General features: G+C 41.5%; 1 protein-coding gene across 1 annotated transcript in view; it reads left to right on the forward strand.

Moving 5' to 3' along the window:
• The window catches only part of CTNND2 (catenin delta 2), an 867,924-nt gene that overhangs the window by 598,886 nt on the left and 244,828 nt on the right, over positions 1-24,210 (forward strand). The gene's annotated exons all lie outside the window — the stretch shown is intronic.

A 24,210-nucleotide genomic window follows, 5' to 3' on the forward strand; every position in this document is an offset into this window, starting at 1 on the left:
GAATAACGCTCATAATATATTGGGAATAAATGGAAAAGGGTAAGAAAAAAAAGATAGAAAATTATCCATTTTCTGAAGTCTGGGATATGCTATATTTTATTAAGTCATGGACCAGAGTGAAAAAAAGGACTGCTTGACGAGTGAACTAGTGATATTTTCAAGATCAGGTATCTCATAGCCTACCAGGTTAGACACATTCTAGGAATACAATAGACATGACAGATATGTACTAAGAAAAATATGGGAATATAGTACACCTCATTTAGTTAAATTTTGACAATATATTTGTTTCATCATGTATATGCCAGTGCTTGAAAAGTTAGAGAGCTAAAACTTGTATAGGAACTACATAAAATGGATGGAGAAATAGCTCACATAAGAAACGAATTATATCATCAGTCAGAATGAACACCATAAACTTCACAGGGAACTGCCATTGCAAATGGCAAAGCACAAGTGTAAAGTGCTCTCCGCTTGAAACAATGGCAAAACCATTGTTTTGAATCTGTAACCTCATAAAACATATGGATTGGATGAATGGACTATAAGGTGGATAGAAAGCTGGCTAGATCGTCGGGCTCAACAGGTAGTGATCAACAGCTCGATGTCTTGTTGGCAGCCAGTATCAAGTGGGGTCGGTCCTGGGACCGGTTTTGTTTAACATCTTCATTAATGATCTGGATGATGGGCTGGACTGCACCCTCAGCAAGTTCGTGGATGACACTAAGCTGGGGCGGGAGAGGTAGATACTCTGGAGGGTACAGATAGGGTCCAGAGTGACCTAGACAAATTGGAGGATTGGGCCAAAAGAAATCTGATGAGGTTCAACAAGGACAAGTGCAGAGTCATGCACTTAGGACGGAAGAATCCCATGCACCGTTACAAGCTGGGGACCGACTGGCTAAGCGGCAGTTCTGCAGAAAAGGACCTGGGGATTACAGTGGATGAAAAGCTAGATATGAGTCAAGAGTGTGCCCTTGTTGCCAAGAAGGCTAATGGCTTATTGGGCTGCATTAGTAGGAGCATTGCCAGCAGATCGAGGGAAGTGATTATTCCCCTCTATTCGGCACTGGTGAGGCCACATCTGGAGTATTGCTTCCAGTTTTGGGCCCCCCACTACAAATTGGAAAGAATCCAGCAGAAGGAAACGAAAATTATTAGGGGGCTGGAGCACAATACTTATGAGGAGAGACTGAGTGAACTGGGATTATTTAGTCTGCAGAAAAGAGGAGTGAGGGGGGCTTTGATAGTAGCTGTCAACTGCCTGAAGGGGGGTTCCAAAGAGGATGAAGCTCAGCTGTTCTCAGTGGTAGCAGATGACAGAACAAGGAGTAATGGTCTCAAGTTGCAGTGGAGGAAGTCTAGGTTGGATATTAGGCAAAACCATTTCACTAGGAGGGTGGTGAAGCACTGGAACGGGTTACCTTGGAAGGTGGTAGAATCTCCATCCTTAGAGGTTTTTAAGACCCAGCTTGACAAAGCCTTGGCTGGGATGATTTAGTTGGGGTTGATCCTGCTTTGAGCTGGGGATTGGACTAGATGACCTCCTGAAGTCTCTTCCAACTCTAATCTTCTATGATTCTGTGATTCTATATTGAAGATATATGGCTAGCCAAAGCAAGGTCCTAAAGAAAAGTACACCATCTTCTTTCCCCATACAAGTGATAAGAAGCATTCTTTAAAAGTGTTACCTACAGTACTCAGACATCGAGAAGCATCTGAGACTGCAACAAGAGATGCAAATAGTGAACTTTAAAAACTGACAGCACGCAAAATCCGTCAGTTTGGGATTCTCATGACATTTCTGCCACTTCTTTCTGTTATTCCCTTGTAACTAGTTTGCCTATGCAGCACCACCTTGTGGCCCATCAGGACACAACTCACGCAACTGCAGGTCCCTTGTGGTCAGATACCATTCCTCAGAGGTCTGGTGCCATAGCCCTCCAGCTATGACAAACTTGAGTCCCAGACTGCCCGGGGTATTAGATTCCAAAATAAAAGGAAAACAGTGAACTCAAAACCAGGATCTGAGGACTTGTTGGCTGGACTTCACCTGTCTACTCAGGGCTTTTCTCCGTGCAGTCAGTCCTTTTTGTTAGCCTTCCTAGTCCCAGTTGTCCCATCCACCAGAAGGCTCATCCAGATAACAGACTCTTGGCTGTAACCTGGCTTCCCTTGTTGAGGAAGAAGCAGAACTCTGCTCTCCTTTTTGGTCAGCCCCTAACTAATCTGTGTCTCTTCCTTTTAAGTGCCCTCTCCACTACTCAAAACTGCTGCAGGTGTAGAGGGGTGAGGCCAGCTGTGTCCACAGGCTCTTGTTAGGCCCCTGTAATGGGGACCTTGGTGGGTTAGGTGGCCTAGTGACTAGCACCCCCTGGTGCCACATCCCAGTGGGTAGGTCTTGCACTCCTAGTCCTTTATTCAGATGTGTGGTGAGGTGGACAGTTGGTTTGGGTCCTTCCTGTAGTAGGGGCAGGGGTAGGGGAGCCCAGGGGAGCCCAGACTCCAACCCAGGGTCCTAGGATGGTTAATAGTGTCTGGCCCCTGAATTTGCCCTCTGCGTTGCCCTCCCTGGGTCACTTCCTACTGCCGCTTTTGAATCTCAGCTTCTGATTTGGAAAACAAATCATTTTTGGAAAATGGCTGGAGAGATAGGGACCACTCCATGAGTCTGGGGCTGTAGTCTTTCCTGGCATCGAGCCACAATAAAGGTCATGGCATGTCACTAGGGTGAACTCATTACAGAGAAGGGAATATCTGAGTGCCTCCATGGCCCAATTCATGGCTAAGCCCTCTTTTTCTATTATGGAGTAGACCTTCTCTCTTGGGGGACAATTTGTGGCTTAGGTAGAGGATGGGATGTTCCTTGCCATGACCACCGGGGACAAGACAGTCCCCAACCCAACTTCATCAATCTGGAGAAATTATTTGATGAAATCTGGGCTGTATAAAACAGGCTCCCTACAAAGGCCAGCTTTTTGAGTCTGAAAGGCATTCTCGGGCTGCTGTTTTGAACTGGTTGATGAGAGGGGCTGCAACAGATGAGAACCCCTGTACAAACCAGTGGTAGCAATCCGTACTACATCATTAACCCCTGGAACTGCCCCACATGCATATTGAATGAAAGGGAAGACAACGGAAAAATCCCATGCACCACTACAGACTAGGGACCGAATGGCTAGGCAGCAGTTCTGCAGAAAAGAACCTAGGGGTTACAGTGGATGAGAAGCTGAATATGAGTCGACAGTGTGCCCTTGTTGCCAAGAAGGCCAATGGCATTTTGGGATGTATAAGTAGGGGCATTGCCAGCAGATTGAGGGATGTGATCGTTCCCCTCTATTCCACATTGGTGAGGACTTATCTGGAGTACTGTGTCCAGTTTTGGGCCCCACACTACAAGAAGGATGTGGAAAAATTGGAAAATGTCCAGCAGAGGGCAACAAAAATTATTAGGGGACTGGAACACATGAGTTATGAGGAGAGGCTGAGGGAACTGAGATTGTTTAGTCTGCGGAAGAGAAGAATGAGGGGGGATTTGATACCTGCTTTCAACTACCTGAAAGGGGGTTCCAAAGAGGATGGATTTAGACTGTTCTCAGTGGTAGCAGATGACAGAATGAGGAGTAATGGTCTCGAGTTGCAGTGGGGGAGGTTTAGGTTGGATATTAGGCAAAACTATTTCACTAGGAGGGTGGTGAAACACTGGAATGGGTTACCTAGGGAGGTGGTGGAATCTCCTTCCTTAGAAGTTTTTAAGGTCAGGCTTGACAAAGCCCTGGCTGGGATGATTTAGTTGGGGATTGGTCCTGCTTTGAGCAGGGGGTTGGACTAGATGACCTCCTGAGGTCCCTTCCGACCCTGATATTCTATGATTTTATGATTAACTTTGTGAGAACTCTACATGTGAGAGCCCTTGGAGCCATAAACAACTGCACAATACTATCCTCTGGGGACTGTAAGAAAGAAAGGAATGGAACAACAAGCAACCCTATTGACCATACCTAGGGTTTGCAGTGTGTCAGCAATAACACAGGGTCATTGGTATTGAGGACAGTGAATAGATTTATAAAAATCAGCATCAACGCTTTTATGCTAATCCATCAGTAGGAGAAGATCATCAACTTCATGACCAGTTCAGTTTCTGTATTATGCCAAAACCAAACTGACTGTAGTCAAAGAAATCCAAGGACCCTTGATACTGCTGGAGTTGTTTTGTCACAATCTATTCAGTAATCTTTTCCAAAAATGGGAAATATGAGACAAGTCAATAGTTAAGGAGATTTTCTGGGCCAGATAACTGGTTTTATCAAGCTTTCTGGAGTGGCTCATGAACATGGGTGTCAACATCAAAGTAGACTGTTACAAACCAAACCACAAACACCAAATTGGTTGTGTGTTCTATAATTAGATTTCAACCACCAAGTACCAAGTGTGAATTTCTCAAGCACTATAACAGCCTTAACATGGAGTCACAGATAGTCCCCTTGGGCACTCTGGTCTATCTTGCCACCCAGACACACCAGCCTTTTTGATAGATGGTCCCTTACACCAAAAATCACAACAATATTCAGGTTACTCCCAGTCCCAAAGGAACAGTCATTTAGTCCAGGTCAATTGCACATCAGATCACACACCAAAGACAACACTTGTAGCCAATCCTATAATTAACTAAGTAGAGATTTATTAACAAAGAAAAGGAAACAAGAGTTATTTACAAGGCTAAAGTAGGTAACACACAAGTGAATCACAGTCTTAGGTTCCAAAAGGTAATAGAAGCAAGCTCTATATGTCCTTTAGGCTAACTCAAGCTAAACAGCTAAGCAGCTTGGGGATCCCTTGCTTATGCTGAGAAATATTGCCCTCTCCAAATTCCAAACAGCATAGCCATAACAATTGCTTCTTGACTGGGATTTTTATTTCCTTCCCCCAGAGTTCAAGCTGTGATGGGACGAGCATTTGTGCACCTCTCCTCTTCATGGGTGTGGGGAAAACAATCAACAAACTCTTTTGTTCACTGATGTTCCACAGTAGTTTCTCTGGTGTCTATGGGGGCTTCTTTAGTCGGGCAGGAGATGACACCTCTAGTACACCTCTACCCCAGTATAACGCAACGCAGTCCTCGGAAACCAAAAAATCTTACCGCTTTACAGGTGAGACCACGTTATATCAGGGTAGGGAGAGGAACCGCTCCCCACCCCCCGCTCACCTCCGCTCCACCTCCTCCCCTGAGCATGCTGTTGCCGCTCTGCTTCTCCCTCCCTCCCTTCCGTCCAGGCTTTCCGCACCGAACAGCTGATTGGTGAGACAAACCTGGGAGGGAGGGAGAAGCAGAGCAGCGGCAGTGCGCTCAGGGGAGGAGGCAGGGGCAGAGTGGAGGTGAGCTGGGGCGGGGAGTGGTTCCTCTGCACCCCCCCTTACTTGCTGCGGCCCCCCCGCCCCAGCTCACCTTGGCTCCACCTTCGCCTTCTCCCATAAGCGTGCTGCAGCTCCGCTTCTCCCCCCTCTCAGGCTTGCCGCACCAATGAGCTGACTGGCGCAGCAAGCCTAGGAGGGGGAGAAGCAGAGCTGCAGCGCACTCAGGGGACGAGGCAGAGCGGAGGTGTGCTGGGGCAGGGGAGGCCGCAGCAAGTAAGGGAGGGGGGGATGCAGAGGAATTGCTTGCGGTAACACGAATTCAGATATAACGAGGTAAAGCAGCCCCACTCCCCAGAGCACTGCTTTATCGCGTTATATCCGAATTCGTGTTATATCGGACCGCATTATATTGGGCTAGAGGTGTATTTCACACTTGGTGATGCTTCTCTCCTACATCAGATCACATACGAAAGACAGCACCTGGTTTCCAGTTTCATAGCAAACACATTTATAGTTACAGAGCAAATACTTAAATATTACTTTATAACAAGGGATACAAATATTATAAGTGAGATTAACGCATGCAGCAACTCAGAAGCATTTCATAAAGTCTATACACTAAACTCATCTGTATAAATCTAATATCTATTTTAACAATACTAATGCACAGATGAGCCAGACTGGTTTCTTGCTGTGCATTTGTCAGTGTTCAGTGATTCCTAGGGGCCTTGGCATGAGCTGGCACCTGGTCTGCCGGCGTCACAGGTGTAAATCAGCATAATTCCATTTAAGTCAAGAATTGAATTCCTCAGCCAATGGTCTAATGCTTCTTCAAAGAAACAGGCAGCTTGCCAACCCCCAGGGAGTCATCAGCAATAATCTCTCCTAGCTAGGTTTCACTAAACAGGAAGGACATGGCTCTAACCCCACAGGTGCTAACTGATGTATTGCCCCCAGTTCCTCCAAAGCCTGACAAGCTGAAACTCAGGAAGAGTTTCTCTAAGGTGCCACAAGTACTCCTTTTCTTTTTTCAGGAAGAGAAGACTTTGTATTTGTCACACTCAATAATTGATTCCACACTCACAGAGTCAGATGGCTCAGCCTGGATCCAAGTAATTTCAGAATACTTCACAACTAGAAATGCTTGGCTCTCATTTTATGGAAACAACCGGGATTAGTCAGATTGTCTGCCTCCTAGAGCTATTCCAGAGATTGGGACTTTGTGGATGCTATAGTTGATGTGAAGAAACTGTTCTTCATCTCCTGCAGAGTTATGATACCGGGCTTTAAAAACTTTGTTGTGCTGCATTTGAGGCACCTCCAATGCTCTATACCTCCATCTTCTACCTTCAGTGCTCTACATGTCTTCCATCCTTGCTACATCAGTCACAGATTATCTGAACATCATGGTGACCACCAGTCAAAAATGGAAAAAAGTGATTAGAAGCCACTCTATTAATAATACAAAGTTGTTATAGTGACTCACCAATCCCTTGAGAGGGTGATCATTTTGGAAGACAGCATTTGTCCTCAGAGCCCTCTGAAACATAGCATGTTATTGCTTATTTTGTTTTGTTATTGAGAAATCTAAAGTCAGATTCAACACAACACCCCAGTCAAGATATGTCATAGAATATCAGGGTTGGAAGGGACCTTAGGAGGTCATCTAGTCCAACCCCTTGCTCAAAGCAGGACCAATCCCCAATTTTTGACCCAGATCCTTAAATGGCCCTCTCAAGGATTGAACGCACAACCCTGGGTCTAGGAGAGGGGCAATGCTCAAACCACTGAGCTATCCCTACCCCCAGATTGCATACTTGCAATCAGGTAGCTAGTTTCCTCAGTAGCTCGAGAGCTCATTCTGCAGGATCTAAAAAAGTTTCAATGACAGTAGGTCCTTAATTTGTCATGTCACCCAGATCTTTGTTGTGGGAGGGCAGTTCTTCAACGTAATTAGTCCTCCTCAGACCTCCTTATATTATTTTATTTTCAGGGGGTGAGAGTACTGCTTATTTACCTCCCACCTGCAGAATCTGCAGTATTAATTCTTGAAGGCGAAAAGAGGTTTATTTAACACACTGCAGTTCCTTGGATGTAGAGACTCAACAGATCCATACTTTCTGCCCTTCTTTCCTGTTTCTTCGGAGATCTTCGGAGAGTTTTCAAATTAATGGAAGAGTATTTAGGAATCTCTCTCTCTCTCTTTGATAGCCGCCTATCTGATTTCCAGTTCCATGAGGGGATGTTTGTATGGGCCCAAAGAGGACTGCTTTTCTACATAGTTTTGAGGACTGCAGTGTTGGGGCACATCCCACAAGTGTGGATCTGCAGAGGCGTTTACTCAAAGAACAACAGTTGGTGGCATGTTACCTTTCCATTTTTCCTCCTATTGATGCTATGGTGATTTTGGATAAGGAAGACAACCAACAGTTGCCAAATAGTGAAAGAAATGTCTTTTGACAATGCTAATAAATAATGCATAGATCATTTTTATCTCTTAAATCAAACCCTTCCATTTGTTTAAATGTGTGCATTTTTACCAAGGATAAGGACAGAATGTTTTTTGTCTTTTACTTTTATGCCTATAAACATAAAACCTGCAAATTAACATGTACCACCTAAATTAATTTCAAATGGGATATTAATTGATTAACTTGGATGTTTCAACACAGGATTAAAAGGATTCTGCTACTGAGGTGCTGAATGGGAGTTGAATTTTGCTGCAGGCTATTTTATCTAGTGTAATTATTATTTCTCTTTCGTTCAGCTTCAAATGTTTTAGAAAACTAGCTCTGAAATGTAGGAGTAGTGCAGAACATTAAAAACTATAATGTAGGTGTAGGAGTCAGAGAGTCTAAAGGGTCAAAGTTGTAACCTTAACACTGGAACACTGTGCAGGTTCATGTGAACCAAAATGTGAAAATGACAAGAAACAAAGTGATACTGGCTCGTTTATTTTCACAGCCTAATGCGAGAATTGTGGAAAAAGCGAATGAAAAGCAAAAGTGGTGGCAGTTAATTTCGATGTTTTAAAATTCATTCAGTTTTATTAAAGATATAGAGATTAAATTTGATTCTGACCAACAGGGAAGAATTAGTTGCAAATCCGAAGGTGGAAGGCAACCCAGGTGAAAGTGATCGTGAAATGATCAGCTTCATGATTATAAGGAAAGGGGGGAGTAGGAGCATCAGAATAAGCACAATGGATTTTTTAAAAAGCAGACTTTAACAAACTCAGAGAACTGGGAAGTAGGGTCCCTGGGAGGAAAATCTAAGGGAAAAGGGAGCTCAGGAGAGCTGGCAATTTCTCAAAGAGACAATATTAAAGGCACAACAGCAAACTATTCCAATGTGAAGGAAAGACAGGCAGAAAAGTAAGAGGCCAGCCTGGCTGCATGAGGAGCTCCTTAGTGACCTGAAAACCAAAAAGGAATCTTAGAAAAAGTAGAAACTTGGACAAATTGCTAAGGATGATTTTAAGAAACACCGTAAGTGTGTAGGGTAAAAGCGGACTAACTGATAGGCCTCAAAATGTAATTGTAAACAGGGAATCATCACCTAGAGGGTCAATTTCTAGTGGGGTTCCAGAGGAATTGGTTCTTGACCCTATGCTATTTAACATTTTTTCAATGACCTGGAAGAAAACATAAAATCATCACTGATAAAGGTTGCAGATGACACAGAAATTGAGGAAGTGGTAAATAATGACGAGGGCAGGTCACTAATACAGAGTGATCTGGATCACTTGGTAAACAGGGTGGAAGTAAACAATGTGCATTTTAGTGTGACTAATTTGAAACGTATACATCTAGGAACAAAGAATTGATCCATACTTACAGGACAGGGGACACTGTCTAGGGAGGCAATGACTCTGAAAAAGATTTGGGAGTTGTGGTGGATAATCAACTGGATGTAAGCTTCCAGTGCAGTGCTGTGGACGAAAGGGCTAATGTGATCCTGGGATGAGTAAGAAGGGGAATCTTCAGTAGGAAAAAAGGGGCTATTTTACCGCTGTATTTGGCACTGGTATGACCACTGTTGGAATACTGTGTCCAACTCTGGTGTCCAGAATTCAAGGATGCCAATAAATTTGAGAGGGTTCAGAGAAGAGCCATAAGAACAATTGAAACATTAGAAAACAGGCCTTGTAGTTATATGTTCAAAGAGCTCAATCTATTTAGCTTAACAAAAAGAAGGGTAAGAGATGACTTGATTACAGTCTATAAATACCTACCTAGGCAACAAATATTTGATAACAGCTCTTCAATCTAGCAAAGAAAGGTATCACATGATCCAATGGCTGGAAGTCGAAGGGGACATATGGAACATGAGACTTAAGTGATTAAATCTTTACACGTTTGGAATTTAAACAATTGATGGGAGTCAAACATGAGTGCACCAACCTCTCTGCTTTGGAACATGTAGAAACAAGAGCATTTCTAGAGTTCTTTTAGCATTTGTTCTGAGTGTATCGATTTTCATGGTGCTGATACACAACTGTTCCCAATGGTAACATGGCAAATGCATCAGGATGGTGTATGGGCAAGTGAAAGGAACACATTGGGACTCCATTTTCATTAATATATGGGGAAGCAGAAGGATAACGGAGTGGGAAGGAGCAGATGTGCAAGGGGAGAAGTATTGAAAGTGGGTGGCAAAAGGGGAGGAAGGCAGTGAAGGGCACAAGTGGGGAGCAGAGATATAGGAATGGAAGCAGGGGAGTTGAAGGCACAAGGATGGATGTGGAAGAGAATGGAAGGTACAGTAGGGGAGCTGTGAGGAGCAGAGACCCATTCACCTTATTTATATAGTGGTGGAATTTCAATCCCTTATTCAGAATAAAAGGACAGTATTTCTAACCACACATTTAAGCTAGTCAGTTATAACACCTTGTAATGGCCTTGATTTGTGAATGCATTTTCTGATTTGTGTGGCCATCAAATATAGTTTATATTCCTAATGATTCAAAAGACAAGAGTTTTGGTTAGACAAGAGATACTGATCCACATCTATTTATATTTCATAATTCATATTTTTTGTTAAAAGAAGCTTTTATAAATGGATTTTTTTAAAAAAAACCATAAAACCATATCATTTATATGATAGGCAGTTTTGGCCAAAAAAATATGACCCCCGTGTATATAATAATTATGGGTGTTATTTACACTGTCCCATTATAGTTAGTCAACATTTTATTTAGGAAAGGATCTTCATATGGGGATCCCATAATATTGTGAATTTGAGAACATTAAGGTAAGTCGTTTTGCTGTAAATGGAATAGTTCTTTGATCTATAATGAGTTGTCTTTCCTCTATAATGATGATGCCTTGATTCAGAACAACAAATACTTTCTCCCTGGAGCAAGAATGGAAAACAGAAAAAGTGTGATGTCTAATATGTTCTTATGCACATTACCTTAAGGATTACATTCTATGGGTATAGGATTCTTCCTCTGTACCCTCACATGACAAAAGCTGTAGGGAGGATGAAAAAGAAATGACTCAATCAGTGAGCTGGGTTAGCCTCCCTATGGAAGAAACAAGGATTCTGGCTGTAGAAACCACTGATCCCTCCATAGCCACTTGTAAGTCAGGGAATCCAATAGCCTATCCTGCAGAAGCCATATGCCTCTGAAGTGGCTTTAATAACCTCCTGCCCTCTCCTGCTCTCTAGCAGTATGGCTCTCTTAAAGAAAGTTATAAGGGGTTCCCCATACTGTGACTGAACCTAGGCTGTTCACCTTTAAGGGGGCTTCTGCTCTACAGAGAGGGGATGAGGTCAGTACACAAAAGACAATTAAACCCCAATTGGATTAATTAACTGGTAGAGTCAAAGTGTGATTCGTGGAAGTGATGTGAGTCCATTCCCTGTACCCATTTGGCAAGTAGCTTCTGGACCTATGGAAGTCCCTTTGTAGGGATGGGGAAGAAGCATGCTGCACAGGTGGTTGACTGCCTCTTGGCATGCATGGGGTGGGATATCCACACCCAGAAGGAAGGATCCCTTTGTGTGTGGATCCTGAGTGCATGAAACCCACTACCAAATTTTTGCATGCTTATGTTCAACTTGGCTCTTGAGCTCATTGGGCAGCTGGCTGCCATTGTATATAGCCATAAAAAAATGTGATTGTTCATAGTATGGAGTTCAGTATGCCAGGTACAAGCTAGATTTACCCCCAGTGGAATATTGTATATGTAGCAGCATCTGATTTTATTTAAATTATCCCTGTTCACTGCTTTGAATGTTACTCTTGTGCCTGATCTAACAAGTTCTTAATGATAGTTTTACAAATCTGCTTTTAAGTGGGACCTAGATTAAACCTCTGATTTAGCAATTAGTATAACATTCCACTCTATTTTGAGCTAAAATTGATCAGCACTTTTTGAAACTTGCAGCAAATTACTGTGATGATCAAGCTAAATTAAGCCATAATGTTTCAGGTAAATTTGTCTTCAATAGATCTCCCATGCATTGTTGGTTTAAGGACATTACACTGTCTGCCTGCTGTTTTGTAGACATTTTGGAATATATAGCTGTGAGAAGTGAATTTCCTCTCCCTTTATGGGATTCCAGTTTGAGCCTGATACATTTACGTTAATATCAAAAGTGTCAGCGGAAATAGGCTATCTCTACTAATATTTTGATATTGGGTTTTTTTGGGGGGGCAGGGGGATTGTTTTCTCATTTTCTAGTACAGTCGTAGCAATCAGACTTCAATGGAAAGACTTCTGAAACTAGTTGACAAAGTTGTTGATTTTTAGAAGTATACCCTAGCAAGCATGATGGTTTTGTTCCCTTTTAGAGTAAAATGATTTTAATAATGCAAATAATTTAAAATATAAGTAATTTAAGTCATTAATGTAGCTGACATGGAGCTGCTGTTGAAAAATTTAAGAATACTGATCTGTAAATAATGTAATAAATACTGTATGTGACCTGGCCAGTGAAGTAAAGTTACTGTATAGTTATGATGTGTTATTAGACTTGCCTGTATGAATGTTGCGGAGCACTGGGAAACTTCTGATTTATTATTATGAAAGGATATGTGTGACTCAGTTTTCCTGTCTCACTTGTATTGTTACTGTCTGGGTGTGAAGAGGTTAATAAGATACGCAATGCAGTGCTGACGGAGAAGTCACTTAAGCATGAATGAACTATCGAGAACTAGCACCACTAGGGGTAATTACCGCAGATGTCTAGACAGGTAAATGTTAGGATATAGATATTCAGGCCTATCTGTAAAGGCCTATACTCTAAGAATGTAGGTATATGTTTATCATTTAGCTAGTAATAGAGGTATACAAGAAGGAATCTGTGTAAGGGCCTTCTCTCACTGTGACAGTCTGAGGCCCTGTTCTTAGGCCAATGCCTTTGACTAAGCAGCAGAGGCAGCCATAAGCTGGGAAGCGACCGGTCACATCCTCACATTCCAAACTAGTCAATATGGGGCTGTTAGGAAGGTGATCCGATCTATCACTTGCAGAGAAAGGGAAGAGCCTAGAAGATGTAAAAGGAAATTTAGGTTGATAGTTTTCTGTCTGGTAAGAACTCACTTATCACTAGACACAGCTGGAAAACCCTTATGTCTTTATAGATGTAGTTGTGAAATCCTCACTTCTGTATTGTTTTGTCATTATAGTTCCCACTTTGCTATTGTTTATTTGCATGGTCTCTGTCTGGTTCTGTGATTGTTTCTGTCTCCTGTATAATTAATTTTGCTGGGTGTAAACTAATTAAGGTGATGGGATATCATTGGTTAGCTAATCATGTTACAGTATGTTAGGCTTGGTTAGTTAAATTTCAGTAGAATGATTGGTTAAGGTATAGCTAAGAATATTACTATATAAATTAGGGGCAAACAAGAAGTAAGTTGGGATTCGAAAATAAGGAAAAAGGAACTTGGATTTAAGCTTGCTAGAAGTTCACCCCAATAAACATTGAATTGTTTGTACCTTCGGACTTCGGGTATTGTTCCTCTCTGTTCATGCGAGAAGGACCAGGGAAGTGGGAGAGTGAAGGAATAAGCTCTCTAACAGTAAACACAAAGGTGGCAGAAGCACCATTGCATATACCTACTGGGTTTGACCAGGTTCCAAAGGCCCAGCAAAGAACCAAGAATTGTATAAAATGTGCAGTTTGCTACTGGGGGGAATGGGGATGGGTCATCCTTACTCGATCCAAGAACTGACAGGAGACTTTCACCAAGAGTGCATGACACTGCTGGAAGGGTTTGAAGAACTTTGAAACCTATCAGGGTCTCCATGTGAAGGTGGGTGACACCTGGTAAGCTTAGATAGGCATATAAGCTATTTATTGTTTTCAAGATGTGTTTTCTCTGTAATGATTTTGTTCTAAATACATGCATGGCTTTATTTAATAATAAGTAATGTAATGGCTGGCTGATAAACCCTGTTATAGCCCCTAGGAGGTAACAGAACTTGGCAATCACAGTGAAGGTCAGAAGGAATTGTAGCCTAAATCTGGTCTGGAGGGAGGGGAATGTGAGTTCCCCCCCAACCCCAAGAAAGGTAATGGCTGGAGGCCTCAGACACAGAGTGGGGAGGCCACAAAGGGGCCAGAGGTGACAAATGTATTGGTCTAGTTTAATTGGGGGCTGTCGGAAAAGCAAGGAGAAATGGCTCTAGATAAACAACCTCCTAACAAACACTCGCGGAGCAATTACAAGACAATGGCCTACTTCTAAGCTCCAGCCCGAAGTTACACAACTGCTTTGCCAACGTTGGGAGCCTAAAGTTCAAAGGGATGCTTAATGGTAAAAAGGATTGTGTGGAGAGAGAGAGAAATGGGGTGGACTAGAGAGTGAACAATTCCCAGGGAGAACATACTGAGGTGGAACAGAGGCAACAGGTCCTGAAAGAGTGGGTAATTAACCATTGGAACAACTTACCAAGGGTTGTGGTGAATTCTCCATCATTTGAAATCAAGATTGGATGTTTTTCTAAATAATATGCTGTCGTTCCAATAAAGAAGCGCCATGGCCTGTGTTATAAAGGAAGTCAGACTTGATGATCACAGTGTCACTTCTGGCCTTATAATCTATGAATCTATGAACTGTGGGTACTGAACATAACTGGAGCCTGCTGAGGTAATCACATTTAGCACCTGGGGCCTGCAGTGTGAGAGGGGTTGCACTCAAAGAGACCAGGAAGGGTCAAAGGTATGGTTAGCCCAGTAACTCTGACAGTGCACTGCAAAGCCTTTATAGATGTTGCTTCTTCTGTACCTTTGTGATGATATCGCCTTTGAAAGCAGCTCTGAAGAGATCAAATCAATTAAGGCTATCAGTGTTTGAATAGCTTCTGACATTTGATTCCATTCACCTCTAGCTTCTGTTTCTCTGAAACTGTGGAACATAACTTTAATATTAAGTTTTTGTATTAAATCAACAATCTATTGTTACAAAATTGAGTGCTATTTTCCAGCTTCTAAGAACATCACAACCAATTATTACTGAAAATTTCAAGCATTGAACTTAAATAGAATTGTCATCATAATTTTGATTTTATTCAACATTCATTACATTTAATGTGCTCCCAGTCATTGATTCTTTATCTGTGTTATACATGCAGTGTAGTTGTAGCTAGGTTGGTCCCAGCATATTGGAGAGACAGGGTGGGTGAGGTAATATCTTTTAGTGGACCAACTTCTGTTGGTGCAAGAGACAAGCACTGTGTGTAGCTTGAAAGCTTGTCTCTTGCACCAACAGAAGTTGATTCACTAAAAGATATGATCTTACTTTGTCTCTCTCATATATGCAGCACAGTAACATTAAATAATTCACACATATTGGAATGTTATTGTATTTTGATATGCTGAAAAATGGTTTGTTAGTAATAGAAGTGTGACAGAGTAATTGCTGAGTGATGCAGCATGTTAAATTTATTATGCTTACATTTATGGTTGATGGTATTTGGCTTAACAAAAGGCTCAACTTCTGTTAGATTTCTTCCATTTCCTCTGGTACAAAGAGCTCTTTTGTTTATTAGAATTAAGAAGAATGTTGATGGAAAAAGAGAGACCCTTTGCTATGCTCTCATTCCCACAGAGCTAGCTAGCTACTGAGCTTGGAGACAGTTTCTGCTACTCTACATCTCCTCTTGGCTGCTTCTGCAAGGGGAGGAGGAGTGGTGTTCATGTCTGTACTCAGTGGAGCTCACAGGGTTCCTAATAGCAATAGTGAAACTGACCAGGCCCTTGTTAGTTTGACTACTGCTGCTTGCCAAAGCAATGACCAGCCACTGAGGCATTGCAGCTGGCCCTCTGCAGACTCAACATGATTAAAATGCATTAGTTTATATTTAGTTCACATTTGCACAGAAGTCTGTCTTCACAAGCCTAAGGGCTACATACTTATTTTATTATAAATGAAACCTTAAATTCTGCTGCAATGGATAGTATAGGTTCCCTTGCCACACTAGGACAAGCCTTTTTACTTACATGGGATGAGTGAGCAAGGGGAACTTTCAAGCCCTGTTATTAGGTTTCTAAGCAGAGAGCAAATAGGGACAGCATGACCTTGTTGCCTACTCAGTGACAGTGTCATGAGCATTAATAGATAATGCAGGCTGCATGTTGTTTTCTCACTTGTACCTGGCTATAATTCATTCTCAGACTGTGTTAGGATGAATAAAAGCTTTGGCTGGTGTTTTTCATAGGCAGTAATGTAAAAATGAGACGGCCAAGGAAGATGAATTTAATTTAGGGCTGTCAAGTGATTAAAAAAATTAATCACAATTAAACATTAGATTAAAAAAATTGCAATTAATCGGTCTTAATTACACTGTTAAACAATAATAGAATACTACTTATTTAAATATTTTGAGTGTTTTCTATATTTTCATATATATTGATTTCAATCACAATGCAGAATACAAAGTGTACAGTGCTCAGTTTATATTATTATTTTTGATTACAAATATTTGCACTTAAAAAAGAGAAACAAAAGAAATTGTATTTTTCTATTCACCGCATACAAGTACTGTAGTGCAATCTCTTTATCATGAAAGTTGAACTTACACATGTAGAATTATTATTATTACTATTGTTATTATTTATTTGTTTATTATTATTTTTAAATAACTCCCTTCATCTGAGTGAGCCGTTGTTTGCAAGGGAGGGTGGATTTTACCTCAGAGACTCAGCATGTGACACGGGAGGAGAGGCTGGTGCAAAGGATGACTGAGCTCACCGGACCCCTATTCTCTATAGCAGTGTTTCTCAAAATTTTGTGCTGGCGACCCCATTTGGACTTTAAAAAAATGGTGACCCCACAACTAGAAAAAATTGTGACCCCTCCCCACCCCCCTTCATCCCCACTCAGAACACTGAGCTCTGGGCTTCAGCCCAGCTGGGGGCAATGAGCTTCAGCCCTGCTCGGGACTCTGGGCTTCAGCCCCTCTTGGAGTGTGGGGTTTGGGGCTTCAGCGCTCCAGGCTTCAGTCCCACTTGGGCCTTGGGGATCCAGGCTTCAGCCCTCCTGGAGAACGCAGGACTCCAGCCCTCCTGAGGCTTTGAAACCCACCCCACACACACACCCCTCTGGAGCTCCAGGCTGGGGCTTCAGCCCCCAGCCTCTGATGCCTTCCTCCCTGCCCAGACATATGTGATTAGCATGTTAAAAAAATTAACGCATTAATTTTGTGTTCAGTTAATGACAGGCATTAACTGTGATTAATTGACAGCCCTAATTTAATTTGTTTACTGCTCACAGTACAGTAGAACCTCACAGTTACAAACACCTTGGGAATGGAGGTTGTTCGTAACTCTGAACAAAACATTTTGGTTCTTTCAAAAGTTTACATCTGAACACTGGCTTAATACAGCTTTGAAACTTTACTATGCAGAAAAAAAATGATGCTTTCCCTTTATTTTTTTAATAGCTTACGTGTAAACTATTACGGTTTTTGGTCTGGGGGTTTTTTTTGGTCTCTTTTGCTACCTGATTGTGTACTCGTGGTTCCAAATGAGATGTATTGTTGACTGGTCAGTTTGTAACTCTGGTGTTTGTAACTCTGAGATTCTACTATATAAAGTGATTTCTTTGCTTGCATAGGTTTCATCATCTTGGGGAGTTTTGCTGAAACACATATGGTTAAGTTTGACATAGTGACACTTATACAGGGCAGATTCTGATGTCTGGTGTTTTTCTCAACTTTTAAAAATATATTTTCTTGTTTAGCTTACTGTGTTGGTGGTCTCATTCTGAAATTTAATTAGTGCACCTCATATGCTTGTATCTGTTTTCCTTCTCAAAGCATCGAGAGTATTTTTAATCAGCATAATCTCAATAAAGCTAGATATAGAATTTGTCTAGCAAGTAGAACATGGAGTAAGAAGAAGAAATCAAAATATATTAATCCAGATAGAGACAGATTGTATGGCTGATAGTATTGTCCCTGAAAGGGAACTTAATGTGTTTTGGGGAAGATCCTCTGGGATTCTTCAAAATATAATTCCTTATTTGGCCAATTCAAGTATCACTGAGGATTTTGCAGAAGGAAGATCTTCTTCCTTTCTGGCTGTCAGGATCACAAATGGGGTGTGAGCAGTAGATCCTAATGGTCATAACCATGGGGTTGGCGAGGCCTGGAGTTTAGAGTGGGGCAGAGCCGGAGTCAAGAATCAGGGCCCTGGGACACCCGGCAGTGTAGGTGAGAGCAGAGCTGAAGGTCAGAGCCAGGGATCAGGAGCTGAATGCCAGAGCCAGTGGCTAAGGTAGACACATGGTCAGGAAGCCGAGCTGGGGATTGGAGCTAGGGGTATCAAGTATGGAGAAGTTCAGGAACTGCAACGGGCACAAGAGCACGCTGGGCATGAGCAGGAAGCAGGATCTAATGTACTTGGAACACACTACGCAGCCAGCAAGCTCTGGTTGCTTCTGGGACAAGTAGTAGCTTAGTTCCACCCCTCCACCAATCAGTAAGTGCAGTCAATCAGGCAGCCCCTGCCAGCATCAGCTGTGTCCTGTGTGTTGCTAAGAGACTGATTCTGCTGCAGCTGGCTTCCTGACACCGGGGACTGAGTACACTCTCTCAAGCTTGGTGCACACTGGGAATTTACATCAGCATAAAAATCCATACCCCTGAGAGACATATAGTGACTGAACCCTGGTATAGACAGTGACAGATTGACAGAAGAATTCTTCCATCAACCTAGCTACTACCTTTCTGGGAGGTGAATTACCTATCCTGGTGGGAGAACCCCTCTCAGTACTACAACTTGATCCTGAAACCTTGGGACCTGAATTCTGATCTATTGCACAGCAGTGAGACTTGGGCCCAATGGGGCTGAAAGTTTTACTATCTTGGATTAAAACCTTGGCCCCTCTCCATCTTTTTTTGTACCATTCTGGCTTACACAGACAGTTGATGATTCCCCTTGCATAGGGGAATATCCAGCTAGCATAAAGCTAGCACGGCTGTCCTATGCCACCTGGTTATAGCCCCTCAGTTTATGGGATGTAGGCCAGAGCACTTCATGCACCAGTGATCCTGGATTGGCAGAACAGTCCCTCAGGGGATCATTATGATCCTGCATAATTAGAGTATCACTAACAATGTTCTAAATTGCACAAGGGACCCACAGCTGCCCCCGGGATGGCAGCAGGAGATCTCTACCTTCCCCCCTTTTTGGATCCTGCACTGTCTCCAGCCATAATTATTCTCAATTTGAACCTGGAGTTCTCAGCATTAGTATATACACAGATGTAAGTGTATTTTGTCAGTTATAGTAAGGAGGTGTTTCATCCTCCTAAGTCTGGGTAACAAGAGTACTAGTATCTTGAAAATCAGTTGCACATGCATTATAAGGTATTATTTTTATATGCACCACATATTTACGATTAGAACACAAAAGCTCAGCACTGGAGGTGATATTAGGGTAGTTAGAAAAAATGTGCTTTATCTTTCCATCCAAAATCCCCAGAATGCTCTTTTAATTTAAACACATACATTAGAACCCATTCTTAGTTGGCTAATCCATAAACCCAATTAATTCACACAAAATGTCCCCTCCTTTCAATAAGCACAACCTGAGACTGGAGGTGTCACTAAATTAAAAATGTAGGCATAGAATGCATGTTATAAATATTGAACTATACAAGTTATCTTTTGAGAAATATTATACTGAAATGAATACGTGGTCATTCTGAAAAAAAATACATCCCCTGATAAATCTGATTGGTAATCTACTGTACCAGAAAAATAAACTGTCAAAAAAGTCACGAACTTAATGTCATACAGCTATATCAAGAGTATCCACATTGGCTCTGACACTTCTTCTTTTTATAATGTCAATGGATATGTTGCATGTTGACCGCATATATACTTAATTTACCTAGTGATAGAGTAAGCCATTGACACTGATAAATTTCTTAGAAGAAACACACTGAGAGCTGACCATGATTTGTTCATCACTGAAGCTAGTTCACCAATCAATGATACAGATGAAACAGCCATGGAAACTGATATATTACCTTTCCAAAAGTCTCCTGTTATGTGACAATAGGGAGCTCACTGTTAGGAAAATAGTGACACAATGTAGAAGTTGTTTAGTCATTACATGTGAATGCATTCAGGTGTAGTTCAGTGGCACCATCATATATACACACAGAGTTGTGGATATAGGTGAACATCAATATATCAATTATTGCTACTGTAATTTGAGTACCGCTGGGGCAAGAAACCAACAGTTGTTGTTGTAGAAAGGGAAAAACCATAGGGGCAAGCAACCATGTTGCCTGGCCAAAGTGAAAATTATTCCAAGACCACCTCCTTAAGTAGCAGGTATGGTTTATGTTTTTGATATAATATAGGTCATTCCAGTGGGTTATTCTGCAATGGATTTGTGTAAAAGAGTGCAGAGTTTGGCCCCTGAGTTTTAGGTGATCCAGTGCTACACTAATCATTTGTGGTGGTGAGCAAACAGCCTGTCTGCATACATGCTCCTTTTGCCTTGTGAATGAAGTAAAAAAGCAGCCACTTGTGTATTAGTAAGTATTGCACCTAACAATTATCTCATCATCTCACCTGAAGAGAGGCACAGCGCAAACCCTTGTCAGTTTTTATGTCCATATAGAGTAGGTTCTGAACCTTAGCTTATGCAAATCATCATGTATCTGTCTATCAAGGTACCTTAGGCCAAAGATCTATTGAAGTCAGTGAAGCTATAACAGTTTACAACAGCTGAGTATTTGCCTCTGGAACTCAGGATGTCTGACTTCTCTGAGCTATGTCTGAAACTCCTTCTAGGACCACGAGCAAATTATTTTAGTTTCCTGTGCCTCAGTTTCTCTAACTGTAAACAGGAGATAATAATCCTTCGTTATACCGCATAAGAGGGTTATGAGTCTTAATTAACTAATGTTTATAGAGACTGGGGATGTTCATCTATACTAATTTTATGATTATGTGACATACCTGTTAAGATAGTCAATGCATAGCTATATTGGGCTATTGGAAGGTGGGAATTTACTGCTACAGTTTAATAGTGAGCTGTTGGGTAAAAAAGTAAGGAGGCAACACAATAGTCCAGGTAAGGAACAGGATGGCAAACCCTCAAAAGTCAACAGCTGAGCTGTGAAGAGGTGATTTTCAGGCTCCTATACAAGTGACTCAGCCGCTTTGCTGAGGCAACAAGCTTAGAGATCAAAATGACACACAAAAAAAGTTGCGGGTGGGTGAGTTGTCAACAGCTGCTCCAGGGAAGTTGCTGATGGGAGACACAGATGTAGAGTTACTGACAACAGCATCTGCAGTGGGAGAGTTTCTCTCTCCCAGCCCAGAGGTGGAGGTACCTGACCTAAGTAGAACTTACCAAAACATGCGAGGGAATGTTAAGGTTTAGGTAAGTTCCAAGGCATTTAGGCTTGTGTTTACTCATCTGTAAAATAGGGATAATGACCTACTTTGTAATGCACCTTAAGCCCTGCTGATGGAAAAACACAATATAAGAGCTAGGTGGTATTATTATTAATTATTATTGTTGTGGCTATCATGCTATATTGTTCACTTTTATCTGATTGCTATATATCTTTGGGTGAATGTACAGTACGTTTGTTTTGAATAATCTGTTTCGTATCCCTGTAATCAGCCACTGGTCAGAGATTCCCAGAGGGAAGTTGCTTGCAGGTACCCAGTCCATTCGGGCCTGATGAGTTATCATGGTTGGAAACAGGGGGGGCTTGCCACCTAGGGATCCAGTCTAAGAGTGGTGCAACTGCAGGTTCCACCCAGAGGGAGGTGAAGGTAGCAAAACCTATCACCTAAGCCGTGCGCTCGAGAAGGATTGCCAAGGGGGAATGGGGTCTAAGGCACCATTCTCCCTGCAACTGTGACAGTCCAGTTGGTAAAAAGTGTGTGTGTGTGTGGGGGGGAGAATAGTGGGGTGTATCCTGATGATCCAATCTAGAGCAGGGTGAACCACAGGGTCCCACTCTGGGAGAGGTTCACTTGGAAATAATGTCCGTGCACAGACTGGGACAGAGATCACAGGTGCTGTGACAGAGCCCCCTTTGAGGTCATCAGATGAGTTATATCACATACATGAAAAGAAAAGGAGGACTTGTGGCCCCTTAGAGACTAACCAATTTATCTGAGCATGAGCTTTCGTGAGCTACAGCTCACTTCATCGGATGCATACCGTGGAAACTGCAGAAGGTGTTTAATATAAGCTGTTACCAGCAGGAGAGTGGGGTGGGAGGAGGTATTGTTTCATGGTCTCTGTGTATATAATGTCTTCTGCAGTTTCCACAGTATGCATCCGATGAAGTGAGCTGTAGCTCACGAAAGCTCATGCTCAAATAAATTGGTTAGTCTCTAAGGTGCCACAAGTACTCCTTTTCTTTTTGCGAATACAGACTAACACGGCTGTTACTCTGAAACCTGTCACGTACATGAAAAATGTTTATTCTAGGTGTACTTGCTTGAAATTCCTTTTTGTTCCCATCACTATTTCAATCTTTTTCTAAGCAATCATTGAAGTACTTATCAAAAATCATTTTGCACATATTTTATTTTAAAACCCTCTGATCCAGCCCTATGATCTCTGTTTTTCATTCCATTGTTACTGATGTCACACATCATAGCAAAACGAGTGATACACTGGGTATATTTTCTATTAATCCAAATGTTTTCTCTCATTATCTTTTATCAAATCACATCTCAGTACTTCATGTACCTTTTACTGAACTGATGTATCAAGTTTAGTGCTTGATATATTAAGTTCAGTTCTTAGTCTATTTCAGTAAATGTTGCATATTGAGTCAAGTGGGTGATGTAGCTGTTCCTCATGCAACACATCAGGTTTGAAAATATGATTTATTAGAAAAAGCTGACATGTTTGATTCAAAGGGTTGGTGATGGATTCAAGAGTGAATATTTCTCCTCAGTAAAAGTATCTGATTTAGAAAGTGGCAAATACCTTTCATTGCAAATGATCATATTTGCAGTAGTTGAGTTTTGGATCAGTCAGATATACTGCAGAACATATTCTTTATCTGTTTTTCTGTTTTCTGAACTGAAAGGCATCAGTGTTCCTCCAGGTTGCACACAAGCACAGAGTGACAGAGAGATGAATGAACTCCTGACATGAGTCTGATGTTATGTACCATTATCCATTCACAACCATAGTCAACCTCTGGTTTTACCACTGACCAATGTGCTTTATAGATAGTCTACAGAATGCCTAGACAGGTGAACACCATGTAGGGAACACTGAATGGCAATTAATACTCTGGGAAAAATATAGGCTATCTTCAAATAATTACTATCTGCCTTCTGTACCTAGGCTTTGTTACCACAGTGCTGCATACATTAAAGTGTTATTAATTTAAATACTTTATTCTTTGTAATGTGAATATTATATGGACGAGAGTGTTCTCTTCTGTAAACTGCAAAAAAAAAAAAATTAACACGATGTACCTGCATCTCTCTATTGAGGCACTTTGTATTATATGATTCATATCCTAAAACAATGATGTGATGATGTGCCATAGTACATAGGGAGCAGAAAAGTGATGACTCTTATTTCACTAGCATATAATTTTTAATGCTCAAATTTTGACACTGAAAAAGGTACATATTTTAAAAGGAATGAAAGTGTCTTGCATTCTTGGTTTCAGATAAATTGACTAAATGTATGAACACACACAACATTATTCATACTTTAACAAATAATTATAATTTACTACATAAGAATGTATGGACCAGTGGTCTATTAGCCCAGTATCCTGTCTTCCAACAGTGGTCAGTGCCAAATGATTCAGAGGGAATGAACAGAACAAGACAATTACTTAGTGATCCAGCCTCTGTCACCCACTCACAGCTTCTGGCAGTCAGAGGTTTAGGGACACACAGATCATGGGGTTGCACCTCTGACCATCTTGGCTAATAGCCATTGATAGACGTATCCTTCGTGAACTTATTTCATTATTTTTTGAACCAAATTATACTTTTGGCCTTTACAACATCTCCTGGAAATAAATTCCAGATGTTGACTGAGTTATATGAAAAAGTGCTCCCCATGTTTGTTTTAAACCTGCTATTTATTAATTTCATTGAGTGGCCCTTGGTTCGTGCGTTATGTGAAGGAGTAAATAACATTTCCTTTTAGTCACTTTCTCCACACCATTCATGATTTTATAAACCTCTATCATATCCCTGCTTAGTTCCAATCTTTTTAACTTCTCCAGATATGGAAACTATTCCAGACCCCTAATCATTTTTATTGCCCTTTTTTGTACTTTTTCCAATTCTATTTTTTTTTTTTTGAGCTGGGATGACCAGACCTGCATTCAGTATTCTAGGTGTAGGCATATCATGGATTTATATAGTGGCA

This window comes from Lepidochelys olivacea (genome assembly GCF_965140295.1).
Source record: "Lepidochelys olivacea isolate rLepOli2 genome assembly, chromosome: 2".
NCBI classification, from domain to species: domain Eukaryota; kingdom Metazoa; phylum Chordata; order Testudines; family Cheloniidae; genus Lepidochelys; species Lepidochelys olivacea.